Source organism: Mus caroli, chromosome X (genome assembly GCF_900094665.2).
Source record: "Mus caroli chromosome X, CAROLI_EIJ_v1.1, whole genome shotgun sequence".
NCBI lineage: Eukaryota > Metazoa > Chordata > Mammalia > Rodentia > Muridae > Mus > Mus caroli.
The window spans coordinates 67,684,302-67,699,298 of record NC_034589.1 but is presented as its reverse complement, the minus strand read 5'-3'; the positions used below and the strand labels follow the sequence as shown (position 1 = coordinate 67,699,298).

General features: G+C 37.4%; 1 protein-coding gene across 5 annotated transcripts in view; it reads left to right on the top strand.

Annotated features, from left to right (window-relative positions):
- Gabra3 (gamma-aminobutyric acid type A receptor alpha3 subunit) overlaps positions 1-14,997 on the top strand; it is a 201,085-nt gene that overhangs the window by 19,308 nt on the left and 166,780 nt on the right. Inside the window, exon 2 of one of the 5 annotated variants that reach the window (XM_029473539.1) lies at positions 2,654-2,728. The exons of the other annotated variants lie outside the window; for them this stretch is intronic. The gene's annotated coding sequence lies outside the window, so the exon portion shown is untranslated. The remainder of the gene's footprint in view (positions 1-2,653; positions 2,729-14,997) is intronic. 5 annotated transcript variants of the gene reach the window in all.

The following is a 14,997-nucleotide window of genomic DNA, read 5'->3' as shown; positions in this document are numbered from 1 at the left end:
CCGGCCAAATGGTGGGGACTCAGACAAGATAGCCTTGCCTGCGTCCTTGAATTCTTTTCATCTTCACAGTTAAGATGTTCTTAGGAATGCCTTAACAGCCCTGCCCTGGCAGGCCTGGGGGCTGTTCTGCTTTGTTCTCAGTCCCAGGCCTGGGCAGTGGGCTCTTAAACAACTCACAAGTTACAATATTTTACCTTCCTTCAGTAGCTGGATATAAAATTAACGCATCCAGTGATTTTTAACTGCTGACTCATCTCTCTAGCACCCCATCTTGATGTCTTTTTTGTTTGTTTTTTCAAGACAGGGATTTTCTGTGTAGCTCTGGGCATCCTGGAGTTCACTCTGTAGAGAAGTCTGGCCTTGAACTCACAGAGGTCCACCTGCCTCTGCCTTTCAGATGCTAGGATTAGAGGTGTGCACTACCAAATCTGGCCTAGATGCTTTTAGTAATATAACTTTTATGATTTTCTCCTTTGTAGAGTATTTCTTTCCAAGTTTGTTGTAAAGGAGTATGTTTGCTCTTTGTTTTTTCATGTGAATAGCTTCCCGCTGTATCCTGTGTTTTTTCCTTATGTGTTTTTATGTGCAGCATCCTCTAAATGGAGGGAGAACGTTAAGGGTCAAGAAGTTAAGAAAAGTTATATGACTCAGGAAGGTCAGAAACATTATGAAAGCAATAAACAATGTCTGGGGAACACATACTCCCTCCCTGATTCTCTTTGTGGAAATGGCTGCCAGACACTGAGCTCAAGAGATTCAGCTTTTATGGCCCCTCATTCATATGAAGGTGGGTTTTTCAGAGATGCAGCTGCTTTTGAGTCACTTGTGCTCTTAAAACAACCTCTCACCCCTGCTCCTGTAAGCTCTCAAATAAATTCATTGTTTCACCAAGCTACATTCTAATAAAATAGTGTCTGTCATCGGTGCTATATTTATCAGGTTTTTGTCAACTTGACACAAGCTAAGGTCATTGGGAAGAGGGCAATTCAATTGAGAGAACATCTTCATCTGATTGCCCTGTAGGCAAGATTGTGGTGTCATTTTCTTGGTTGTTGATTGTTATGTATGAGTTCAGACTTTGTGGGTGGGGCCACCCCTGGCCTGGTGGTCCTGGGCTGTTTAATGAAGCAGGCTGAGCAAGCCATGAAGAGCAAGCCAGTAAGCAGTGCTCCTCCATGGCCTCTGCTTCTCTCCCTCCCTCCAGATTGCTGCCCTGACATTCTGGCTTTCCTATGTAATGCACTATAGGGTCTAAGCTGAAATAAACCCTTTCTTCCAAAGTTGCTTTTTGCCAGAATGTTTTATGACAGAAACTAAAAGGAAAAAGGTGTCCTCCTTGGGGTAGACATTTGTTTGTGTTTTCTCAGGAAAGGTTACATAATACAATATGAGTAAAACATTAAATACTGACTAGAATTGTTTGAATTATCATAATTGCCAGAGTTGAGGTTTTAATGTTATGATATACATATCTTTAGATACTTTCACTTCAATTGAGAAGGTTCAAAATAATATGGATAGTGCAAGTATTATAATCAAAGGAACCAACCTAATTTCTTGCATTCTTGGTGATGACATTTGAGGTGACTTAAACACTCTTTTTTGTTTTGTTTTGTTTTTGCTGTTGTTGTTTTTGATATTATTTGTTTCATTTTTTTCTTTCCTTTTATCCTTGTTTGTGAATTAAAACAAATTGATTTATTGCCACTTCAGTGAAATTTTAGCTTGAAACAAGCAATTTCAATCAACTGTTGTTAACCACAGATGGTTCAAGATTTCTAGTTTGTTATGTATTCAAGTGTCTGTCTTTTTGCTACCACTACTTTTGCATGATGTCTAAATCATCTCTATACCTACTATTTTTATTTTCTGTTTCTGGAACTCCTATTAGGCTTTGGTTATAGTGTCTAAGTCCTGTCTAGATATCTTAATTTCTTGTTAATTTTATCAGTTCTGCAATGTGTTTTGTTTTAATTCTATTCTCACATAGGTCTTAAAATTAGCTGATTCTTTGGCTGTATTGAATGTGTAGTTTAAACTGTCATTTGAACTTTTGTGTCAGAATCTACAGTCTTGATTTAGAGTATTCATATTTTTCATTTGAAAATGAGCATTTTTTTTCCTGTAGCTTTCTACCTTAAAATGTATCCTTCCTGCTTTTTGTAGATCTTAGTCTTCTAGTTCTTTGATGATGCAAAAATCTATTTACTGTTAATTCCCTTTAAACTGGTTGTTTCTCCAGGATTATAATTTCATATTTTGACTATAATTTTCTCAAGACATTTTTTGTCAGCCTTTGCAATTTTAGATCACTGCATAGTTACTCTGAATGGAAAACTTCATGGTTTTCTTTCCCTAGTTCTGTCTAGATGATGTTTTATTCAGTCAGTTCAGAAACATTGCTTATACTCACAGCTAGAGGCTTTTGTTCCTTCAGGATAGCACAATTCTAGGTTTTGAGCTAGTGGGTAGTGTGATGTGAGCCATGGTTATATAATTATTTGTCTGACCTCCTAGGATGCACCTCAGTTGGCTCTCTTGGCTTCTTATACTGTTCATAACATATTTAAAGTTATTCTGTATGGAAGCCCCTGCCTTGACTCCTGGTTTCTTGCAATGACTTAGTTTTCTCAATCTGCCACTTTTTTTATAGCACTGGATTGTAGTACCCCACTGTGCAGTATCCCACAAGGGTGGAGTGAGCTGTTAATATTTTCGAGCATTATAGGTATGTTTCATTTCATTTTTCTATTACAATTGTTATTATGCTTTTGTTTTTAATGTATACCTTATTATTTAGCAATAATCACAAGTGTTTGGAACTGAGATAGGGTATGTCTCCTGTGTGAAATGTTGCTTTCTTGATGTGATCTTGGGATTTCTAGATGGATAACAAATTCTTCAAATAACCAGGATTCATTACTTGAGTCATGAGTTAAGCCAAACTGCTCTTGATTAGTTTTTTTTGTGTTGAACTTGTAATCACAGATTGTACTGTTCATATATTTGAGTATTTATTGTTCTAGGGTATAAAACAGCAGAGACATGAGTGCACTGAAGTTGAATATAGCAAGCAGGTGTTTTTATTTATCGTTTTTATCATGGAAGGACTATTGGACTTGTCTGAAAGTTGGGGCCCATATTAATAGCAAGGGATTTTTGTAGACTGGATAAGTGGCATTAGGCAGCCCAGCAGGAAACATTTTTGTAGAAGGAAGAAGAAAGGACAAGAGTATGGGGAAAATCATGGTTGGAGCTTTAAACAGAAATAGATCTGAAACAACTAATCCTTTGGTTGAAGGTAGCTCTTCTGGTTGGTTTGGAATGGGTGAGTGAGAAAAATTTTGTCTGGACTTGAAATGATTTCTAAATTGGCCAGACACCATGCTGTTGCATTAGAGAGAGTTAACAGAAGCTACCATGAGACCCTGATACAGGAATTGAGGTTGAAGACATAAGATTTTGCTAATTCTTTAAGGACTTTGTAGACCAGATTCAAGACTTCAGTTTTTCCTCCAGGAACAGTAGGGAGCCTTCCAATTGTTTTAAGCAAGGGAGTAAAGCAATCTGATTTGCATTTTAATGGTCCCTTCTGGTTGTTCTGTGAAGGATGGAGTAATGCAGCCAAAGGATAGTTAGAATGAATGTGAAGAGACCAGGAAGACTGTTTTGGCTAAGGTGCCATGTGGAGAGAGAAGGTGCGATTTAAAGGTGTATTACAAAGCTGGTGGCAATATTGGGTGGATTGTTAGCAAACACTAGGACATCTGCTGTACCTGAACTTGCCTGTTTGCTTGCCTTTTTTAAAAAATTAAATTGATTTTCTACCATTTTTTTCCTGCTCTGCCTTTAGCACTCATATCAACAGATTTCTTGTTCTTTTCTGCCATTTAATTTGATTTTTTTCTTTCAATATCATCCTTTTGCTTCTGACATAAGGACTGGGCTGTAATTTTGTGCCAGGATCCAATTATTAGCATACTTAATTTCTTTTGCTGCTTTCTACATTGCTTCACTAATAATGCTGTTCATTTTTAGTGGTCTTTTGTTTTGTTTTTGGGTTTTAGTTCCTAACTTTTGTTTGTTTTCAATTCATCTTTCTCAGTTTCCAGCTGGAACAAGCTTGAGACAAACTCTCTTGCTCTTAGGGAGTGGATGTATGCTTGCCAAATGTTTACAAGAACTATCTCATTGTATAAGTGCCATTCCAGCTCCTTAACACACTGGCAAGAAGAACTAAATACTCAATTTTAGAACCTACTCTCATCTTTACATTTGGAATGATTTATTCCTGTTTTCTGAGTGCTTGTGCAGAAGTCTGAAACTGCCACAGTCTTCAGAAGCTACCAAAAATTCTCCTGGTCATATGTTCAATGGGCATTAGAGGCTGGAAATTCATTCATTCATATATAATGATCTATCTATCTCTATATATATATCATATATGTATACATATCATATATATGTATGTACACACGCACACACATGCATCTCTCCTTTTTTTTTTGGTCAGGTCTGCAGATTTCCCAGTTTTAGACAAATGCAGGTTTTTTCAACTATATACATATATACATTACACATTCTTTTTTATAGTTCCCAAGTCTTAGGGACAAACTACAAATCTGTAGTTGCTCTTTAGTCTACAACTTTGTCATCTCCCTGCAGCTCCAGGTACTACCATTCAGGGTATATCTTTGGAATGGAGACAGGATACCACCTACTGTGTAGGCATAGCTTCCCCAGATCTGAATCAGTGTATGCATGTGTTGGAACCCCAGTTCTAAGCCCCAAGGGACCATGAGTCATTTAACAGCCCAAGGAGAGTGTGCAAATGAGACAGGGTGTGGCTCCTTCTTCAGTAATTTAGTTCTTGAATTACTGTTTCTAATTCCTGGGCCTGTGAGTCTATAGATGGTTTCCTTGCTCCACTGATATGAAGATATACCATGTAGCATATGTATATGAGTTACAGCTATCAAGATATTTTGATGTGTTTTCCCCCAGTCAGAGCTTGGTTGTGAATATTATGGGCAGAACTGACAAAAATTAGTGTTTATGTTTTGGAAATCCTGTGTGATTGGTTTCTACCAAACTTCTTAGAATACTCAAGTTCTAACCACAGTCATGAAATTTCTCTTGGTCAGGACACACAGACTATTTCCCTCCTTTCATCATCTCCTCATTATGTGAAATATATCAGGCCACTGTTAACATTTGAGGAATTAATGGTAAATCAGATAGACCTGCCTTCTTTCTGTTCCTGGATCTTATCATCTAAAATGGCACATTTGAACAATGAGTTTTCGAGTAATATTAGTGCTTTGGGAATGTAACTAAGGGTGCTCTAAAGCAATACAAATTCAGACCTAGTCTAGCTGGGACACAAGAGACAGCACTATTTTCTTATTGGAGTAATAATAGAATTATTTAATAATTATTTAATAATAGAATGTAAAGATCTGTAGTTTCTAGCAATTCCAGACATGGTGGAAAAGGAAGCGGATTAAAAGGTATTTCAGGGAGAAAGCCCAGGTTATGTAGAGGCCCTAGTTGTGGGAAACACAGGTTATATCCTAGGAGGGAAGAGAATGAGAACATATGGAATGGCATGGTCCAATTTGCAACTTTCAGAGCTAATTATGGCAGCAGGGAACGAATTGGTTGTTAAGGAAGTCAAAAGTAGAAATGGGGAAAAATTAGCTGATGAGAGCCACAATGATACTTCTGTGTTTGGTGGTGCTCGGGTAGCTAGAAAAGAGAGAGGTAATTAGAAGCCACTTGTATTGAATCATTTAGCTTACCTACCTAACAGAGTTGTTGTGAGGGTTCGGTAACCTAATAAATGCAAAGGACTTAGAACAGTGTCAAATGCAGATCAGGTTCCATCAGTTTTAAGAAGCACTATTTTCTCTTACATTTTAACATTTCTAACATTGGAACAAATCTCAAGTACCAATGACATCAATTATTCATTAGAGAGCACATTTGCTTTTTTAGGTGCTATACAAAATATTGGTGTATATTAAGTTGGTAGAAACTCAGAATAAATGAAATACGATAGTAAATGGTATAGACACGTTGCTGCTGTCATTATTTTATTCTTATTAGCATGTCAAAATGTGGTGACAGAAAAAATACAGGAATGACAAGAAAGTACAGGGGAAAGGAGTGACAGAAAGTGGGGATGTCTACCCACTGATTTAGAGACACTGTTCTTCATTTAAAGAAGCTTTTAGAAGCAAGATAGGATTTGTCATTACCACCACAGTGCTGAGTTCATAAAAGACTTGAGTGTGAAGAGTTGACTCCAGGGACATGAGTTCTCCTGGGAGTTAATTTACCTGTACTTGTGAATGACTAACGAGCTAAGCAGTATGATTTGTAAGAATGCTTCTTATAAAGACTGAATATCTTTTAATCCAGAAAGAAGATTAACCTTGTCTATCATTGATGCAACTTCTTTTTATGTGCTAAGCATTATGCTAGTTTGTTTTATAAGAATTTAATCCTAACGTGGAGCAGTCAGAGGGTGGATGGGGGGCAGGGAATGGAATATGTAGTGTAAAAATGAATTAAAAATAAAATTAAAAAGAAAGACTTTAAAAAAAAAAGAATTTAATCCTAGTAACCCAGTAAGATACGTGATGGATGGTGTCTCTTATTCTCATATAAGGAAATTCAACCTCTTGATAGTTCAAAGTGATTTGAATTTGTGAACTTGAATCTGTGTGATTGCACAACCACTCCCCCATGCTAAGTGGTATCTTAAATGCCAGTTTTTACAGTAAGAGGAAGAATTTGGGTAGTTACTTATATATGCAATGAGGCTTATGTGTTGCCAGGTCCTGTGTAGGAAGCTTTAGGGATATAAGTAAATTAGGCAGAAAGGTTATTGCTCTTGTGGAATTTAGAGTCAAGTAAAGAAGTCAAGTTGGAGAAACAGAATGATACTTTTTTCCCAATTAGATAAATAAATATTTTCCAAGTATAAAAAGTGATAGGAAAGAAAGAACAGTGAACTTCTGAGAACACTTGGAAAACCTTATTTAGAAAGGGCAACCAAATATAGCCCTTCTACCAAGTCCCTTTTAAAGCTGACTCTAAAGGATGAAAAGAAGCCTGCCATGAAAAGTAAGATGATGATGGATCCACCTAGGGATCCATCCCGTCTGCAGACACCAAACCCTGACACTATTGTGGATGCCAACAAGTGCTTGCTGACAGAAACCTGATATAGCTGTCTCCTGAGAGGTTATGCCAGACCCTGACAAATACAGAGGTGGATGCTCACAGCCAACCATTGGACTGAGCACAGGGTCCCCAATGAAGGAGTTAAGGAAAGTACCCAAGGAGCTGAAGGGGTTTGCAGTGCCATAGAAGGAACAACAGTCTGAACTAATCAGTATCTCCAGAGCTCCCTGGGACTAAACCACCAACCAAAGAGCACACATGGAGGGAGGGACCCATGGTTCCAGCTGGATATGAAGTAGAGAGAGGATTGCCTTATCTGGCATCGTTGGGAGAGAAATACCTTGATCTTGTGGATGCTTGATGACCTAGGATAGGGAAATGATTGGACACTGAGGAGGGAGTGGGTGGGCAGGTGGGAGAGGGGATAGGAGGTTTGTGGAGGGGAAACTGGGAAGAGGGATAAGATTTGAAATGTAAATAAACAATAAAAAAGAAAGAAAAGAAAACAATAAAATAAAAAGAAAAGTAAGGCGATGAATACCATTTTGGTCTTGGGTATGTGCTCTGAGACAGAAAAAAGAATATTTTGTTTAAGAACATGAAGGCAGAGGACAGAGTAAGATTGGGGAAATAGAGGTGCGCCAGAATTCCTCCAATTGGGAATCAAAACCAAAAGCTAAAAGACTCATTTAAGAGTCTTAAAAACGTGGCAGCACTCTTAAAAATGTGGCAATCACTTCAGTGACTTGCTCACATGAACCATTGCAGCACATGAATCTGTGCTGTTGACTTAGATGCACTAAGTTGTATTTTTCACTGATTTTTATCATTTCAATATTTTACAGTTAATAACATTAATGTTTTCATACTATCCCAGGATCTCTGATATCTATCTATCTATCTATCTATCTATCTATCTATCTATCTATCTATCTATCTATCTATCTATCTATCATCTCTATATACATATATCTCCTGTTTTATCATTTCATATTTTATTAATGCCTAATATGTTATTTTTCATTTATCAATATTATAGTTTATCAGTATCATTGATATATTCTAAGAAACAAATGTGTTTTTTTGTTGTTTTTTTTGTTTTTCGAGACAGGGTTTCTCTGTATAGCCCTGGCTGTCCTGGAACTCACTTTGTAGACCAGGCTGGCCTCGAACTCAGAAATCCGCCTGCCTCTGCCTCCCAAGTGCTGGGATTAAAGGCGTGGGCCACCACGCCCGGCTTAACAAATGTGTTTTATTGATTATTTTTAATGTACATTTGTTTTCTAATAAGGTTTTGCTCTTATCTTTTAAAATTCTGCTTTTGTTTGGTGTAATTTGCTCTTTCTAAAGTCATTTGATGAAGTATAGGCTTCTTTTAAGTTTTATTCTTTGCTAATACAAACATTTTAAAGCCAGATATGTCTCTCTAAGCATGGCTTGAGCTATACCTCACAGGTATTGATAGTAATTATTTTCAATATTATACAGCTTCAAATATTGCCTAAATCCCAGAGTAATTTTCTTTTTTGCCCAGTGTTATTTAGAAGTATATTACTTAATTTCCACAAGATGGGGATTTGATAATCAAATTATCATTTAGTTATTTATTTCTTGCTTAATTGCTTCATAACCAGATAGTATACTAATAAAACCTCTGAAATTTATTGAGAATTGTTTGATTATATGGAACAGAAAACAGGAAATCTTTCCCCATAGGTCGAGTCTGGGTCATGAAGTATTTTTATATAGTCCGTAAAGATGTAAATGCTCCTGGATGTTTGAAAGGTGGCTAAAAAAACCATGTGACAGAGGTTATATGAGGAATTGTTTGTGATGCTCTCTGAGAAAAGTAATGCTAAATTTGGCCAGGCAAGGTGGCTCACACTTGTAATCTGAGATCTTCAGAGGGTGAGGCAGGGATTGTCATGAGTTCCAGGCCAGGTTAGCCTATAGTTTCAGAAAAGTAAATTGCTAGGGGGAAGAGGTGTGGCCTAGTTGCTGTTTCCTTACATGCATGAAACCTGGTTCACTTCCTAGTACTAAATAAAACTGGCATGTGACACATAGCTGCAATTCCAGCACTCGGAAGATGGAAGCAAGAAGATCAGAAGTCAGGTCAGCCTGGACTACATGAAATCGTGCTTCATTTTCTTTTTTCTAAATTTGCTCTTTGGGTCTTTACAGAATTTTGTTAGCACACATTCTAAAGCAGGGCTTAAAAACACTTTAATTTTTAAAAAGATCATAATATAATTACCTCATTTCTTCCTTCCTGTTCCTCCCCCTAAATCCTTACATGAAACTCTCTTGGTCTATTTTAAATTCATGATGTGCATGTCTCTGCCCTAAATGGGGTATCTCCATCAAACCCTCTGTTTTAGAGCTCAGGGAATCCTAAGAATGAGGAGACTGAAAGAGAGTAAGAGCCAGAGGGGCTGAAGAACAGCAAGAAAGGAAGGCCCTCTAAATCAACATGCTCAAAGCTCAAATGAACTCACAGAGACTAAGACAGCATCCACATGGGGCTGCGCAGGTCTGCACCAGGTCTTCTGTGTATATATTATGCCTTTCAGTCTAGTGTGTTTATGTGACTCCTGAATGTGTGAATGAGTCACTTTTTAATTTTTGTGCCTTGGCCTGGGCTCTTTTTCTTCAGTTGTTTTGTCTTATCCAATTTAAATGTTATGTTTATTTTATTATATTTTATTTTGTTATACCTTTATTATTTCTTAGAAACCTGTCCTTTTCTCATAAGAGGCAGAAAGAACATGTATACAGAGTGGGAGGGGAGGAATTGGGAGCAGTAGAGGGAGGAGAAGCTGTACTCAGGATATAGTATGTGAGAAAAGATTATATTTTATTTTCTCTCTCTCTCTGTCTGTCTGTCTGTCTGTCTGTCTGTCTCTCGTCTCTCTTTCTCTCTCTCTCCCTCCAAAATATATAAATATATATAAATATATCCACAGCTGGGATTTTTAGAGTTTTCCACTCATGATCTCTCTTGACTTGAGAAAAATTTACATGACCCTACCTATATAGATAAATACAATAAGAAGGGGCTGGACATCTGATCCTCCTTTTTTGTCCATCTTGATGCTGAGATGTGTTTATTGTATATACCACTAGAAAGAATCCCGTTTTAATATCCAATGTGTTAGTTTATGTCTTTTGATGGGAAATTAGACCACTGATGTTGAGATATATCAATGGACAGTGTTTGTTGATTCCCATTATTTTGTTGTGGTGAGGGTTTGTTTTTCCTTTCTTTGATTTGCTGGTCTGGGATTATTTATTCCTTGTGTTTTCTTGAGCATGGTTAACCTTTTTAGGTTAGAATTTTCCTTTTAGTGCCTCTGTAGAGCTGGAATAGTAAATACTGATTAACTTTGGTTTTATTGTGGAATGTAATTTGTTCCACCTATAGTGATTGAAAGTTCTGCTGGATTTAGTAGTCTGGGCTGGCATCTGTGGTTTCTTAGAGTTTGCTGACCTTCTGTCCAAGCCCTTCTGGCTTTGAGATATCCACTGATAAGTTGAATGTAATTATAATAGGTCTGCCTTATATATAACTTGTATTTTGTTTGTTTGCTTGTTTTTTGTTTTTGCCTTGTAGCTTTTTACTGTTCTTCCTTTGTTTTGTTCATTCAGTGTTTCAGATTTTTATGCGTTGTGGGAAATTTCTTTTCTAGTCCAGTCTATGTGATGTTCTATATGCTTCTTGTTCCCTGATAGACATCACTTTTCTTTAGGTTAGGGATTCTTTTCCAATAATTTTGTTATATCTTATACCCAAGATATAAGATACAATTTGCTAAACGCATGAAACTCAAGAAGAATGAAGACCAAAGTGTGGACACTGTGCACCTTCTTAGAATTGGGAACAAAACACCCAGGGAAGGAGTTACAGAGACAAAGTTCGTAGCTGTGATGAAAGGATGGACCATTTAGAGACTGCCGTATCCAGGGATCCATCCCATAATCAGCTTCTAAACGCTGACACCATTGCATACACTAGCAAGATTTTGCTGAAAGGACCCAAATATAGCTGTCTCTTGTGAGATGATGCCGGGGCCTAGCAAACACAGGAGTGGATGTTCACAGTCAGCTATTGGATGTATCACAGGGCTCCCAATGGAGAAGCTAGAGAAAGTACCCAAGGAGCTAAAGGGAACTGCAACCCTATTGTTGGAACAACATGATGTACTAACCAGAACCCCGGAGCTCTTGTCTCTAGCTGCATATGTATCGAAAGATGGCCTAGTCGGCCATCACTGGAAAGAGAGGCCCATTGGACTTGCAAACTTTATATGCCCCAATATAGGGGAATGCCAGGGCCAAAAGAATGGGAATGGGTGGGTAGGGAAGTGGGGGGCGCTATGGGGGACTTTTGGGATAGCATTGGAAATGTAATTGAGGAAAATATGTAATAAAAATATTAAAAATAAAAAAAATATATTTTCTGGGCCTTTGACCTGGGTTTCTTCTCCTTCCTCTATCCGTATTATAATTATGTTTGGTCTTTTCATATTGTCCCAAATTTTCTGCCTGTTTTGTGCCAGGATTTTCTTTTTCAGAGTTAATATTTTCTTTGGCTGAGGTATCCATTTCTTCTATCTGGTCTTCAACACCTAGATTCTCTCTTTCATCCCTTGTGTTCTGTTCATGAGGCTTGCCTCTGAGGTTCCTGCTCAAATACCTAAACTTGTCAATTCCAGATTTCCCTCAGTTTGGGTTTTCGTAATTGACTCTATTTCTACTTTCAGTTCTTGAACCACTTTATTAATTTCTTTTTAGTGTTTGTGTTTTTGTAGGCATCTTTAATAGATTTGCTCATTTCCTCTTCAATGTCCTTGAGCATCTTCATCAAGACTATTTTGAAATCTTGTGCTTCAACTATTCTGCATTTCTCAAGGCCTACTGTAGTCAGATTGCTGGACTCCACTGGAGACATATTACCTTTGCTATCAACTGATTTTTGTTGTTCCTGATGTTGGCATCTGAGCATCGGGCTTTGGGATTATTGTAATCTGGTCTTGTTTTTGTTGGGTGGGTTTTCCGATTCTTAATGCCTAGGAGCAAGTGTTGGCCGTGAGTTGCTTAGTAGGTAATGCTTCTGAATCTCTGCCAGGTGTGGCCGTTGGCATTGAGAACTGACACACAGGAATGGAGGTGGGCAAGAAGGGAGTGGGGTGTAGCAGAGTGGCTGAGAGTGTCCACAGGAGGGTGGAAAGTTGGGTCTATCATAAGGTTCTGTGGAGTCCACAGTGAGTAGCAGAAGAGAGAAAAGATGGGCCCCAGCAGATGGGAAGGGCAGGTGAGTGATTCCAGGGCAAGAGTGGCTAAGGTGTTGGTCCATGATTCAAAGGGATGGGGTAAACAAGGCTGTAGGAGCCATCTGCTTACTGTCATGGGAATTGGGGCAGAGAGAAAGGAGAGGCCACAGAAGGTGGTTTTCTGACAATCTGGGATAAGACAGTTTTTAAAATATTCTGACATTAAATTCAAAGGTATACCACTTACATACAAGCTGAAGAATGATGGTAGGAAATATTATATTTGCTTTTCTATAATTAAACCTTTATGTGTATATAAAAACAGAAATACTTGTATGTATAATAAAACACTGACTTTCAGTGAAAACAAATTAAAAATCAAATGTTTAATCAATCTAAGTTGTTTCTGGCAATACCTACATGTGCTACAACTTCTCTGCAGCCTTGGCTCAGAAAATGCATTTGTTTTCTGCATTCAGAAAACTTACTGTTGCTTGATTTTTTTTTCCGCCATCACCCCATTCAGTTGTGTGACTGGTACAAGGAATCATGGAATGCAGTTTAAGATGCTATGATTATGGGGAGATACCTCAGTGAGTAACAGTGTTTACCATGTAAGCATGTTCAGATATTAGTGCTTATGTAAAAAATTCACACATGATTATAACTATACCTGTAATCCCAACACTGGTGGGTGGGGAAAAGTTCAGTAGGAGACTCTGTTGCTAAGAATAAGGCAAAAAGTGATAAATCAGGGCATCTAAATGTTCTCATCTCTCTTTTGTATATGTGCACACATGTGAATACACCTCTGCACACATGTGCATATGTACCACATACAGATAAACACAGACATATGCATCAAAGATACATAGAAAAGTTCAAAGGAACTGTAGCTTAAAATATGGTCAATGTATGTAACCGTTCCATGTTTCTAAAGAGCATAGTTTTTCAGTTGGATCAAACATGATCAACACATGGAGCAGCTATGTATGCCTTTACTGTCTTTATACTGTCAGTTGTTGAGAGAGATATTAAAGTTTTCTAGTATGACTTTATATTATCTATTTCCTATTGTGGCTTGCTTAGGTTTTCTTGATTTCATCTTACTTCATATCTTCTGAGGTACATATAGAAATTTAGAATTGGTTTTTGTCTTCTTCATGAATGACAGTTTGTCATTCTGGAGTGTCTGTTTTTATTGCCAGTAATGATTTTAACTTGAAGTCATCTGTCTGATGTTGATTTAGCCCCATAAACTTTCTTTGGATTAATTTTGGATTTTTATAACTTTTCCTATAGTGTTTATTTAAACTTTTCTTCATATAAGTATATTTCTTGTATGCTACATATAGTCTTCCTTAAGCCAATTATCTTTAATCAGAACACTTAATTGGCATCTATTATAATTATTGATGTATTTAATTGTAATTCATTTTTACACAATATTTTCTACTTCTCTGAGCACATATGTATGAGTTTCATGGACAAACAACTACTGTGATCATTGTTGTTCAATGTCTGTGTTGGATGCAAGACGGTGGTATATTGTAGAATCTGGAAGGAAGACCATGTGGCATGAGAGGCTAAATGGGGATCTATTGACAAATCAGATTTTTAAATATGACCTTAGCTATGACATGTAGGGTAGGAAATGAAAAATGATGTATGCAATGCTGGAAAATGTTTATCTGATTTCAGAAGAAACTAAGAACCTAGAAAAAATTTGCAACTGAATTTGCAAAGTGCAAAAATAAGATAAGGTAGACATGGCACATTTCTGTAATTTCACAGTCTGGAAGCTAAAGCTAGAAGATCACAAGTTCCAGGCTAGAAGCCTCAAAATATAAAGATACCAAACAGAAATGCTACCCACATCACAGTATGCATGAATGGCCCTAACATAGCTAACTTCCAAGTTAACATAAAATCATTTCCCAGATTTAGAATTCAAATGTCTAGTTAAAATATATCTGGTTGTTATTGAGGCTGAATATATATATATATATATATATATATATATATATATATTCAGAATTTTTGTTTTTTAACATTTTATTGGTTATATTATTTATTTACATTTCAAATGTTATCCCCCTCCCCAGTTTCCCCTCCGAGAACCCCCATCCCACTCCCTTCCCCCTGTTTCTATTAGGGTGCTTCCCTACCCACCCACCTACTACATAGCATTATCCTGGGGCATCAAGCCTTCACAGGACCAAGAGCCTCTCCTCCCATTGATGCCAGATAAGGCCATCCTCTGCTACATCTATCTGCAGCTGGACCCATGGGTCCCTCCATAGCAAAAACTATTCTCAACGAATAGTTGATGATTCTGGTGGAATCATCATCCCTGACGATAAGCTGTACTACAGGGCAATAGTTTTTTATCAAAAAACTGCATGGTACTGGTACAGTGACAGACAGGTAGATCAATGGAATAGAATTGAAGACCCAGAAATGAACCCACACACCTAGGGTCACTTGATCTTTGACAAAGGAGCTAAAATCATCCAGTGGAAAGACAGTATTT